Source organism: Xyrauchen texanus, chromosome 34 (assembly GCF_025860055.1).
Source record: "Xyrauchen texanus isolate HMW12.3.18 chromosome 34, RBS_HiC_50CHRs, whole genome shotgun sequence".
Classification (NCBI taxonomy): Eukaryota; Metazoa; Chordata; class Actinopteri; order Cypriniformes; family Catostomidae; genus Xyrauchen; species Xyrauchen texanus.
In genome coordinates, this window is record NC_068309.1 from 9,134,917 (window position 1) to 9,148,117 (window position 13,201).

The 13,201-nt window shown below is 39.4% G+C and overlaps 1 protein-coding gene across 1 annotated transcript in view; it reads left to right on the plus strand.

Moving 5' to 3' along the window:
* Window positions 1–308: 308 nt before the first annotated feature.
* The window catches only part of prlra (prolactin receptor a), a 32,279-nt gene continuing 19,386 nt past the window's right edge, over window positions 309–13,201 (plus strand). The window contains exon 1 of the mRNA XM_052104161.1: window positions 309–475. The gene's annotated coding sequence lies outside the window, so the exon portion shown is untranslated. The remainder of the gene's footprint in view (window positions 476–13,201) is intronic.

The window sequence follows — 13,201 nt, forward strand, 5'->3', positions numbered from 1 at the left end:
TGTCAATGTTGTATGATTCCAGACTTTTGACTTATAAATGGAAAAAATTATAGATTCAATTCATTACATTAAATAATCACCATGCACATTTTTTGCATTATATTATTTGCATTGAGTCGAGTGTTTGGTTTCACAGGTATAAAACTGTCATTTGCAGGCACCTCAGAACGTACATCACACTGTGGACATCTCTGATGACATAAACCCCTGAGCGCAGAGTGGGAGGGATTTGTGGGAGGAGCAGAGCAGTCAAGCTCACGCCCACTCTCAGATAGACAAGTTAGACAGGAATGCACGACTGCAGGGACATTTGACTTACCTGTGAGGTGTGGGAGCGCACGTCTCCTCAAGACATCATCGGTTACATAAGCAAAAGCAGAAATCAGCCAGTTCAATGAAGCATCCTGAAGGCACTGATCACTTGGACCGCTGAAGAGGGGATTATCGGATCTCATCCTCGCCGTATGAATAAAAGGTAAGCACGGAAATCTGACACATAGTCCGCTGTCTCCCGTGCTTGCTTTTTCACACCGGTCTTTGCGATGGTAGGTTAACTAATGCTTTTCTGCAGGTTTTATACTTTGTTCAGATCTCGAATAGATTGTTTTAAAAACAGAATAGAATTTGCACAGCCATAAGAATAGTTGAATGCATGTAACGCATAATTAAAAATGTAGCCTATATGATGCAGGATAAAACATGTGAAATGTAATATAAATATAAAAAAAACTATATAGACATATCTAAAAATTAATTATAAAATTACATGTATGCATCTTAACTATTAGTGCTACATTTACTGTGCACTGTGTTAGACTATTATGTTACACTATTGTGCATTATGTGGTAATAACATGCAATTGAGTTTGATGTCAGTTTTTTTTATCGCGACTGAATTAAGTTGACTACATTTGGTTTTACACTAATAAAAGTTATTTTTAAGGGTCAGAAATGGAAGAAATGTCGTTTTGGATCTTACCCTGTTGATTATTCGCATTGTGTCCCTTTTGAAATTGTTTTAGTTGCCATTCTGAAACACAAACGGTCACTTAAATGTCTTCTTCAATCAGGGTGTGAAATATTGGTCATTACATGGTTTACATACTGTGTAGGCCTATTTAAGAAAGTACGGAGTGAAATGAATGAACAATACATTATCCTTCTTAATCTGTACAGAAATTGTGTGCTGCTAATAATTCATTATTATTACATGTAAAACAGGCACTAAAGTGTTACTGAATTATTTTGTTGTCAGTAGTTGGTTATCAAGTAGCCCCACTGCATCAGAGCAGGGCTTTAGAGCTTAATTATATTAGCGGATGGAAAGTGCTGATTATGTAATGAGCTTTCCCTTGGTGTAATTGAGGGCATGAAAGGGGCAGAATGGATATGATGTCTTCAATCCTCCAGTTTTAGAGGTGTGTCAATGGCATAATAATAGGTGACTTATGTTTTCTGGTTCAGAGTTAAGTGTTGGAGTTGACCTCATTTGAATTTAGTTGGGTCAACAAATATTGTGTATTAATAATATTGATTGTAATATTGACAGTTTGATATGTACTGTCCCCCAAAGGGATTGAGGGGTTAAAGTACTTAAGATTTTTTAAAGAGGAATGTAGAAGATTAACAAAATATCTGTTGGTTGCATTGTTTGTGATTAGTTTAGAGTTCTTATATACATCTACTCTTATGATTGTTTAGAGGTGATTATGACGGCTTTAAATTCACATTTGAGGTATTTATGATGTGGAACAAAACGTTCAAGTATCTTTAACTAAGGTTTACCACAGACCTTATTTTTCTAATAAATGGATGAAAAAAAAATGTGTATGAAAAGTTGAACAGCTCTATACTACTTCTAGTTTCAAATCTTAGTTAAAAACTTTTTTTTTTTCAGCCGTCCTGAGGGAAATGGATTTTAGAGGCAATATGAATCAAACATGGCATGTGACTTTAAGGATTCTAAATGTGGCTAACAGGGTGTGGGGGTGGCGTTTCTTAGTAAAGTCGAACACGTTAACATTAATTAAGCATTTATTTGCTGTTCAAACACGTGCTGAAAATGATCAGTATCTGTTTTGATTATAGGATACCATAATGAGGTGTTGAACGTCTTCACTTAATGTTTATGTTTGTCTACCTGACTTTAAACCAGTTTTGCAGCTTTTATTTGAGTCAAGTGACAGTCAAGGTGGGTCGGCGTGTGGTTAGTTGGGAGGGGATTGGTGTTGGGTGAGATGGGACAGGCTCATGTTTGGTCCCCCCAGAGAAGAGATGGACTATCACTTTTCTTTCTTTTTTCTTTTCTCCCCTTTTCTCCCCAATTTGGAATGCCCAATTCCAATGCGCTCTAAGTCCTTGTGGTGGTGTAGAGACTCCAGGTGGCGGAGGACGAAGCTCAGTTGCCTCAGTTGAGAAGGTCAATCCGTGCATTTTATCACGTGGCTTGCTGAGTGTTACCGCAGAGACATAGCGTGTGTGGAGGCTTCACGCTATTCTCCACAGCATCCACGCACAACTCACCACAAGCCCCAAAGAGAGCGAGAACCACACATAATGGCGACCACGAAAAGATTACCGCATGTGACTCTACCCTCCCTAGCAACTGGGACAATTTGGTTGCTTAGGAGCCCTGGCTGGAGTCACTCAGCACGCCCTGGATTTGAACTTGCGACTCCAGGGGTGGAAGTCAGCGTCAATAATCGCTAATCTACCCATGCCCCCATGACTATTACTCTTCTAAGCAATCAAAAGTTAAAATTTTTGGCTGGTGGTCGATGAAACAGGTGTAAAAATTGCATAGACTTGCATTGAAGGAGGGCCATTAGCCATAGAGGGACCAGAATATCATAGAGATTCACTGAGCACTTTATTAGGTACACCTGTACACCTACTTATTCATGAGATTATATAATCAGCCAATCATGTGGCAATGCATAAAATCACACAGATATGGGTTAAGAGCTTCGGTAAATGTTCACATCAACCATCAGAATGGGGGAAAAATGTGAACAGTGATTTGGACTGTGGCATGATTGTTGGTGCCAGATGGGCTGGCATGAGTATTTCTGTAGCTGCTGATCTCCTGGAATTTGCATTCACAACAGTCTCTAGAATTTACTCAGAATGGTGCCAAAAACAAAAAAAAACATCCAGTCATCGGCAGTTCTGAGGACAGAAACACCTTGTTGATGAGAGAGGTCAATGGAGAATGTCCAGACTGGTTTGAGCTGACAAAAAGACTATGGTAACTCAGATACCCACTCTGTACAATTGTAGTGAGCAGAATAGCATCTCAGAATGCACAATGTGTCCTTTATTTATCTATGCTTAGATTAGTATATTAAGAAAAATGTGTCATTTTTAAATTTAAATAAATAATCCAGTTTTCATCAGGGAGATGATTTTAAATTTTTAACAGAATCGCTTTTTTTTTTCTTCTCGACCCCTATTATTTATACATGATATATAGAAGAATAGTTGCATGAGGTTCACAGGCCATTATTTGTGCTCAAGAGTCAGGAATGCTAATGAATGAAAAGAAACAATTATATTATCATGAAAAAATCATGGCAGGTAAGAACTCATTCTACATTGTTTAGTGCTTTAGATGCATGAATATTCTTTTCAGGGTCATAAAGGCTGAACATAATACTAGTGCTTTAAATGTAGCCTTCACATAATTGTAGATTTAGGTCTCACGAAAGTCACGTTGATATTCTGGAAATCCATTGCAATTTGTTTAATTAAATAAAAATAAAAAAGTATTTTAAAGTCAACAGCTTTAAAACAGCTTTAAAATAAGCTATCAAAGTGTCCCTGAATTTAAAAATGACTTTTAACAGACTATATAGACTTAATGCAGTAATGCTGAAATGTGGCAACATGAATCTGCAATGGGGAAAAGCAATTTATAGGTGCAAGACATTTGGAATAAATCTGCCTTTGTCTTGCATGGAACTTGATTTAACATAAAAATAAGTGCTGATGCATGACTATATTAGGAGGGAAGACTGACTGCTTGTCCGACTGGTTTCACCATTCATTCTGTTGCGAAACTAAATGCCTCTGTTATTCCATCATCATGCCAATTGTGCTTTTCACAAGGTGTATGGACACCCATATTTACATTACAGGTAAATGTACTGTGATGATACGTAGGAAGATTTGGTTTGTAAATATATTTAAAAAAAACATGATTTCCAGTTTTAGATTTGTCCATTGTGTTAACATTTACAGTTTCAAAAACAAAACTAATAGTCAAGTTAATGTAGAACATAGAGATATTACTCAGTATGTATGAATTTTTACAAGGAAAAAGTAGCAGTGCAATATGACAATATGTCATATTGGGTGCATTAGTATCTCAAGCAGCCTACAAATGTAAACTGTAAAAGAATATTGCCAGGTAATCTAAAATATGGAAACATCTAAATTAACTGGCTGTATTCAAGTTAAAAATATTTAATAAAATACATTTACTGAAAAAGTACATATTGTCAAAAATCACTAGTCAGCGGGTTGCCAGAACAATTAGTCAGCTAATGGGCATTTTGGGCATCCTGTTTACATTCAGATGCATGAAATGCATTTTTTAAAAGTTGGACTATTTTTAACTTGAAAGTGCATCTGTAAAAAGCAACACTTGAGGTGGGAAGCACAAGCAGCATCTAATTTTAACGCAGCAGATGTTAATAATGTTAAATGTATAAGTGTGCATAGAGTAAACAGTCAAAAGGCTTTATGATATGATTATATTATAAATGGGCTTTGCCTGCTTTAAGTAAAGTTACAAAAGCAATGTCTTCTTATAAACGGCCATAACATAAACTTGTAACAAACAATACCTTACAAGTCAAACGTATTTAAAAGAAGTCTCCAAATAAGATGCACATACATTACATTTTATTGAATAGAGTTCATTATAGAGTCAGTTTTACATTGAATGTGTGTTATTTTGTGCATGTGTATATATATCTCACAATTTGTTTTGCTTTTTTAAGAGATGAACAAGGCAAGTCATTGCAGTCAAGCCTGTTGCTATACTGTAACTGTTGCCAGTTTTTACAATGTCTGTCAGGACACAGGCCAACATCTCATTTGTAATTCATTTTGAGTTTACACCTTGCATGTGTCCCGATTATGACATCAGACTACTTTAGATGTTTGCAGGTTTTAATTAGTCTTACACAGTTGTCTCAACCATCTGGACAACTGGATATGCACTCAAATACACATTATTCCTTTCAATTATGTAATGATCCTAATCCCTAATCTGGTGAACGCTAGTCTTGATGTGGCTCACAGCCGATCACCTTTCAGGTATATGTCACCTACTCGTGCAACACTACACCTTGGTTCGCACCTCAGAGGTGGAGGGACCATGCAGGGTTAAATCAGGCTAGGGCTGGCTGCTTATGTATTGTGCAAATGTTACAAAGTTACACCACAGGGATTGGAATATTGTTTTCTCAAAGAAAGTGTTTGAATCGTGCTTCTCTCATCTGAAAACTGAACGTAGAGGTCTTAAAGGAATTGTCCACCCAAAATGTGTAATTCTGTCATCATTTAATTACCCTCATGTTGTTCCAAATCAAATTCCAAATCAAATTCCCGAAGTCTTTTTTCTTCTATAAATCAGGCAATATGTTAGACTCAGTCACCATTCACTTTCATAGTATGGTATAAAGATGGAATGAAAGTTAATGGTGACTGAGGCCAACATTCTGCTTAACATCTTTAATGTTCAATGGAAGAAATAAAATAATATGGGTTTGGAACCACATGAAGGAGAGTAAATGACAGAATCTTTATTTTGGGGTAAATTAAAGAAATGTGCATGTAAGAGCATACAATGCATGTTCCAAAAAATGCATCAATGCATGCTCAAATGTGTTCAGAATATTTCCTCTACATTTAGAAAAAGATACTGTATGTTCACAATGTAGTGGCGGTTTAATTTATTTATTATGTTTTAAAGAAAGTAATTTGTATAACAAGCAACATGTTGTTACTCAAGTGTAATTTTCTTTCTTCTGTTTAATAGTCCTTTTAATTTTATAGCGGTACATGCTTTTAATACATTTACAATTCAAACATCATAGGGTTTAATCATATCTCAATTGTCTGGATTTCCTAAAATAAACATAAAATTACGTTTATTATAGGGGCTCTAATGCACTCATGCTGGCATACAGTATGATTCACCCTCCTGTCATGTTCAGTATAGATGTGAAAAAAATGCATTTGATTGGACTGAAACACTGTTTATTATTTTGCCATGACTACAAGCTCTCGTTCTTTTTCTAAATGGCACACGTTGTTTATCTGACTCGACTTCAAGAATCTTCTCCTAATCAATCATGGTCTCCTAATAAGCCCCATCCACTAATTGGCTCTATAACTCTACTCTCTCCTCTCAACCAATAGCTTGAGTGTGGTGAGCGTGCTGGTTCACTATAGCTGCCATTGATTCATCCAGGTGGATGCTGCACACTGGTGGTGGTTGAGGAGAGTCCCCTGTTCACTGTGTAAAGCGCTTTGAGTGTAGTGTCAGAAAAGCGCTATATAAATGTAACGTTCATTCATTCATTAATGAATTCATCTTAAATTATGGGTTAAATGGTAAATTAACCATTAAAATGTATCTGAATGGAAGATTGCTGTTGTTAATGTGTGCTCAAAATCTCATGTGAAAGAACAACATTGTGATTCTTGTTGTACTATAAAAATATTCAAACTATGATAGTCATGCACACTCAGATATGCTTTGCATTTATTTGCATCCTTGTGTGCCACCTAATTTAAGAGCTGTTAATGGGATAGTTCTCCCAAAAATTGTTATTCAATAATGTTATTGTTATTCAATTATTCACTCTCATGTTGTTCCAAATCTGTATTACTTTCTGTGTAATATCTAATTTTGTGTTCTACAGAAGAAAGAATGTAAGGGAATCACAGCTTCAGTCACGATGCCTTCATACAATGAAAGTGAATGGTGACTAAGGCTAACATTCTTCCTTAAAATGACTAAGGCTAACCTTCTGCCTGAAATCTCCATTTTGTGTTCCACAGAAGAAAGAATGTTAGGGAATCACAGCTTCAGTCATGATGCCATCATACAATGAAAGTGAATGGTGACAAAGGCTAACATTTTGCCTAAAATCTCAATTTTGTGTTCCACGGAAGAAAGAAAGTAAAATGGGTTTGGAATAAGATTAGTCACAATGCACAGTGTGAAGCACTTAGATGCACTTCCCTCTGTAAGTAAAATGATGGATGGAGAGGCCAAAATTAGTTCAGGTAATCCTCCTAGATCTTTTCATAGCTTTAACCTGAGAACATTAATTCCCAATGCCAGAATGAGCTCTCAAAGCTATCTCTGGAATTATGAGGGACAGAAATGGAAAACAAGAGTAGAGGGTATGTGCGTAGGAGAGAGGAAAAACCTTTTGAGCAAGTTGCTAGATTATCTTTAGATATGTGCTGAGATGTCAACAAGCCCCTGCTTGCTTGCCTCTGTGCACCCACCTTAACCCCCGGAAGCTATGTAAGATCACTGTAAACAGCAGTAGGGGAATCTTTTAATGCCAATTATCAGATCAAAAGAAACATTCTTGAAATCAAAGCATCATAGCGTGGATTATGCCATCAGTGTTGGATAATCAAGGATAAATATGAAAGTATAGTTAGCTCGTTACTTACAGAATCAGGCCCCAAAATGTCTGGATATATTTTTTTTATGTGACTACGTTACAAGGCAATTGGGTTCACTGACTGTGAGCTCATTTGTCGCAACAGTTCAGAGTGCACCACTCGTTTGACACAAGCTTTCAGTTCTTATGTACAAGTCAATAAATCAATGTAATATTGCTTGTGGGTTGTTACCTTTGGAAAGCTCTTGCCACATTTGCTTGAGGTCATTATAACTGCTTGTTTGTTTAATTGATTATATAGTAAGTTACAGTGGGTTTTAGACCGTTACAAAATATGTATGATACATATGGTAATGGTAATAAAATGGCCAATGGTAATAAGAAACAGGGTACAGTCTTTGAGCACTAAGCAAAGCATACTTTCTGGGTTGCCTTGGTGACTGTTTGATTTTTTTGGTGCCTTTGAGATTCAGCTGACCTGCACTGGCTGGGAAGAGTTAATGACAACTTATAAACATTTAAAGACAGACCTATACCATGTTGTTAATCGACAGATTGGGGGTTATTTTATATACAAATTGTGTTTAATAAAGATATTTTGGTTGAAGAGCTGCACCACCTATGATCCTGAAGGCAAAAGATCAACTAATTACAAAATCATGGCCAACTAAGTGTGCCAAATGAGCTCTACAGAAACCACCCACACCCATTATGCACTGTGAATGATGCAATCAAACTGATTTCCATCAACTCTCAAACTACTGGTATTTGTATATCTGAATATTTAGCAATAAAATCAAAATATATTGTTTCTAAATTTATAATCAACAACTTAAAATCAATAGTTTTCTACTTTCATTGATTTTAATTCAATGATATCATCCTCAATGCTTTGTGGGATTGTAGTTTATTCCCTCAGTGTCTTCATGGTGTGCACTGCTGTCCTCTGTTTAAGTTTGGGCAACTGTTAGGCTGCTGTCCTTGGTATTAAATAGTATTTAATGGTGTCCAGAGGCCTCGCCCATCTTTAGAGCTGGCAGCAGAAAAAGAAAGGGGAGGCAATTGGACCCCCAAGGGGTCAGACAGGTAGAGGAGGCAGATTACATTTCAATCTAATTAGCTCCTTTGTACTGGGTGAATAATAGTTCACGTTTCCTCTACCATAAATAGATTGTTTTTCAAAGCCAAGCAGCTCATGGACAAACATGTACAAAGACCAACCATACATTCAATAGCCATTCTACAAGATCATTCAAATATCGTAGAGACCACTGCTAGGAGGTTCCCTGTTTACCAATGACAAAGAGCGCAGTGGAGGTGAAGTGGCTGAGAAGATTTCACCCGGAAAATGGAGAAACACACACGTAACTTGCCCATATGTTCAACAACACTTGTTTCGGCCACTGGGGGCAAAGATTTGAATTTCGGTCAACATGGACCGATTTCAGCAGTGAAACTTTTGACCTACTGCTGCTGATTTCCCAGTGTGACTAGTGGACTGCCAACTTGTGGCAGAGTAGCGTCATGTAGTTTATTGTTTGTTTCCTGCCTGAGTGGCTGATTTACTGAGATGCTAGCAGCCTGACTGACTTCATTGCACTGGAGCAATGGAGCCCAACACAGTTTGACTGGGTCTTTCTGTTATGATGATATAATTCCTTATGTAATCAGATATGCAGAAATGCCAGCTGGAGAAGCTTTTTTTTTCTTTTTTAATCTGTGATGCCATACTGTTCACAAGGAGAAATAAAAGTTATTTTGCTCTCTCCCTCATTTTCTATCTGTCATGTTTATGTCTCACTCAATCTGTGGTTCTATTATCATGCTTTTCATGTGCTTAGTGCTTATTTCTGTCATCAGATTAATGGTGGGATAAGGACGATTGTGCAGAGGAGTCAGATGCCAAGTGTATTTGCATATCATTTCCATACTAACACGGGCAGCACTTAATATTGTAATGCTTATACATAGGTGAAATAAGAGCCAACATGACACAGCAGAAATGATAAATGCAAACACAAAAACGTATTGTTTAGCTTTTGTTTCCCCACTACTGTCAGAGATCAGTCAAGTGCATTGCAGTCCACCACTCAAAGATCACTCTCCCCAGAATTCTAAATCACAAACACCTGGTCATCACTTATCACCTCATCAGCCAACTCATAAAAACACTCACCTTGTATCCAGTCTTTGTCAAGCCTCCAACAGGAACAGACCTTTTCTCCCTGAGTCCTGATATCTCCGTCGATCCTGAAAACCTGAGTATTCCGTTTTCTTACCTGATTCATACTAACCCTATGCACTGTTGTTCTGCCATCTCCAGATCACTTATCCGATTCCTGAACCCTTGTCTGAGATCTGATCAAACCGGCCCGATTGCTCCTAGAAAAGAGAAGGAGTTAACGAACTGATACAGAGTGAATGTTCTACGATCCAAGTCATTTGGATTTCCAGTTGTCTCCGTGCAACGAACTATCTTCATTAAACCAGCACCTGAAAAGTCACCTGATACTTACCTTGCACCTTCTATACTTGAATAAAACTATATTTGAATCACTTACCTCCGATCTCCTGGTCTCTACCCTGACAGAAGGCTTGGCCGAAAAAAGGGGAAGAAGAACAGCGCGATGGAATCTGTTTGTAATATTGATAACCCTGCACAACCGACAGCCGCCGCTGTTAATCCCAGTCAGCCAGCTTCCAGCACTTCCGTAAACCCCGCTCCTTCTCTGGTTTGCTTCGCCAATCCAACTTCCCGTCCAGCGCCATTCTCCGGCCGGGCGGAGGATTGCAACGGTTTCCTGTTACAGCGTTCGCTCGCTCTAGAACAACAAATCCAGTTATACCCCACTGAAAAGTCGAGGGTTGCTTTTATTATTCAACAGTTATCAGGAGCTGCATTAAGATGGGCTGAAACTTTGTGGCTGCAGGAATCTACCGTTACCTCCTCTGTACAAGAATTTATAAACCATATCAAAGAAGTTTTCGGGCATCCAGTAGATGATTCATCCATCAGTGACAAGCTATTGCAATTACACCAAGGCAAGAAGTCAGTTGCTGAATATTCACTGGAATTCCGCACTCTAGCCGCCGCCAGTGGGTGGAACGAAAAAGCGCTCATTTCCATCTACCGACGTGGTTTGAATCCTGCACTCCGCCTTCAACTTGCGATTTATGATGATAGCCTGGGGGTCGAGAAATTCATACAGCAAGCTCTCCGTGTGCACCAAAGATCTCAAGGCTGCTATCGCGAAGCCCAGCAACCCACCTTTTCACCACCTCAGTACCCCGATAAACGACCCTCCGAAATCACTGTCGAGAAGATGCAGGTGGATAACTATCGACTGTCCCAAGCTGAACGTTCTCGCCGTCGAGAGTTAAAACTGTGTCTATATTGTGGAATGGGAGGACATTTTCTTCGTTCATGCCCTACACGACCTCCTAGAATGCTTGTGAGTTCTGTCTGCACGTCCGCCTCTGTATCAGCTCCGTTAATCGATATCTGTGATTCTGAAATCTACACGTTTCCATGTCTCTGCTACAGCCATTGTGGATTCTGGGTCAGCAGGAGACTTCATCTCCGGGCAGCTCTGTCAGAAACTCCAACTTCAACAATCCGCCACCTCCAAGCCATACGCCATCCATGCAGTGACGGGTGAAACCATTAATCAGGGGTATGTCACGTCTCGAATTAAACCTATTCTACTCTGTATTGAAGACACCCACCATGAACTGTTTGAACCTTTTGTACTTGAGAATAGCCAGACTGATATTATCCTTGGCCGTCCATGGCTTATACGACATCAACCTAACATTGACTGGAAATCGGGTAAGATTTTGAAATGGGGTTGCCTGTGCTCGTCCATGAGTTTTGAACACCCCGTATCGCCCATCGCCAACTTGCCCGACACCATCCCGATGAATTCAACCTCCATTGAAAGCCCCATAGACAACTTGTCGGTATCCATTCCTTCATGCTACTCTCAATATTCAGATGTATTCAACCCCGTCAAGGCTGCCAAGTTACCACCCCATCGAGCATGGGATTGTGCCATCGATCTGATTCCCGGAGAATCCATCCCCAAGGGGCTGAATCTACTCTCTGGCTATTCCTGAGCAAGAAGCCATGAAACAGTATATTGAAGAAGCATTAAAACAAGGCTATATTCGGGCCTCTACTTCACCTGCTGCCGCCAGTTTCTTCTTTGTCCCTAAGAAAGATGGAGGTTTACGTCCGTGTATAGATTATAGAGCTTTAAACAAGATAACCGTCAAGTTCAGTTACCCACTCCCATTGGTTCCCTCTTCACTTGAACAACTTCGAGAAGCCAAGATATTCACCAAGCTGGATTTGAGAAGTGCATACAATCTCATTCGAATCCGAAAGGGCTGACGAGTGGAAGACTGCATTCATCACTCCAGCAGGACACTACTGAATATCTCGTCATGCTGTATGGTCTGGTCAACGCCCTTCAGTTTTCCAAAGTTTCATGGATGAAGTTTTCCGAGACTACCTGAATCAATTTGTCATTATCTACATAGACGATATCCTAATCTACTCCAGAAACTTGGTGGAGCATCAGCAACATGTCTCTCAGGTACTCCAATGGCTACGTGAATTCTCCCTGTTCCTGAAAGCAGAGAAGTGCTCCTTCCATCAAACCTCAGTCGAATTTCTCGGTTACCACCTCAGTGAAAGAGGAGTAGAGATGGATGATCGTAAAACCAAAGCCATTACTTCCTGGACCACTCCACAGTCTGTCAAAGAGTTACAACGATTTCTTGGATTTGCGAATTTCTATCGAAGATTTATTTATCAATACAGCCTGCTTACAGCTCCTCTGACCTCTCTACTCAAAGGAAAACTGAAAACACTGCTCTGGACCACTGAGGCTGAACATGCCTTTCAATCTCTCAAAACCGCGATTCACCACAGCCCCCTTATTCCAACACCCGAACCCTGAAAAGATGTTCATTGTGGAAGTAGATGCTTCTACAACAGGAGTAGGAGCGGTGTTGTCACAAGACTCTGCTTCCTCACCTAAACCCATGCCCTGTGCATTCTTCTCCCACAAGCTATCTCCTGCAGAAGTGAACTATGATATTGGTAATCGAGAACTCCTGGCCATTAAACTTGCGCTAGAAGAGTGGAGACACTGGCTAGAAGGAGCCAAACATCCATTCCTAGTTCTCACAGACCACAAGAATCTGCAGTACTTGAAAGAGGCAAGGAGACTTAACCCACGCCAGGCCGGATGGGCACTCTTCTTTACTCGCTTCCATTTCCAGATCTCCTATCGTCCGGGTTCGAAGAACGTCCGAGCAGACGCCTTGTCCCGCCTCCATGCCCCGAAATTTCCCACGAAGAACCTGAGAGTATACTCCCGAAAAAATGTTTGTCAATCCCATTCAGTGGGACCTAAATGAACAACTGCTTGAAATGTCTCAACACCAACCCAGTCCTCCAGAATGTCCTATCGGAAAGATATACGTACTCGAAGAATTTCGTACCTCTCTAATCTCCTCCGCACACTCGTCTGTCGGCA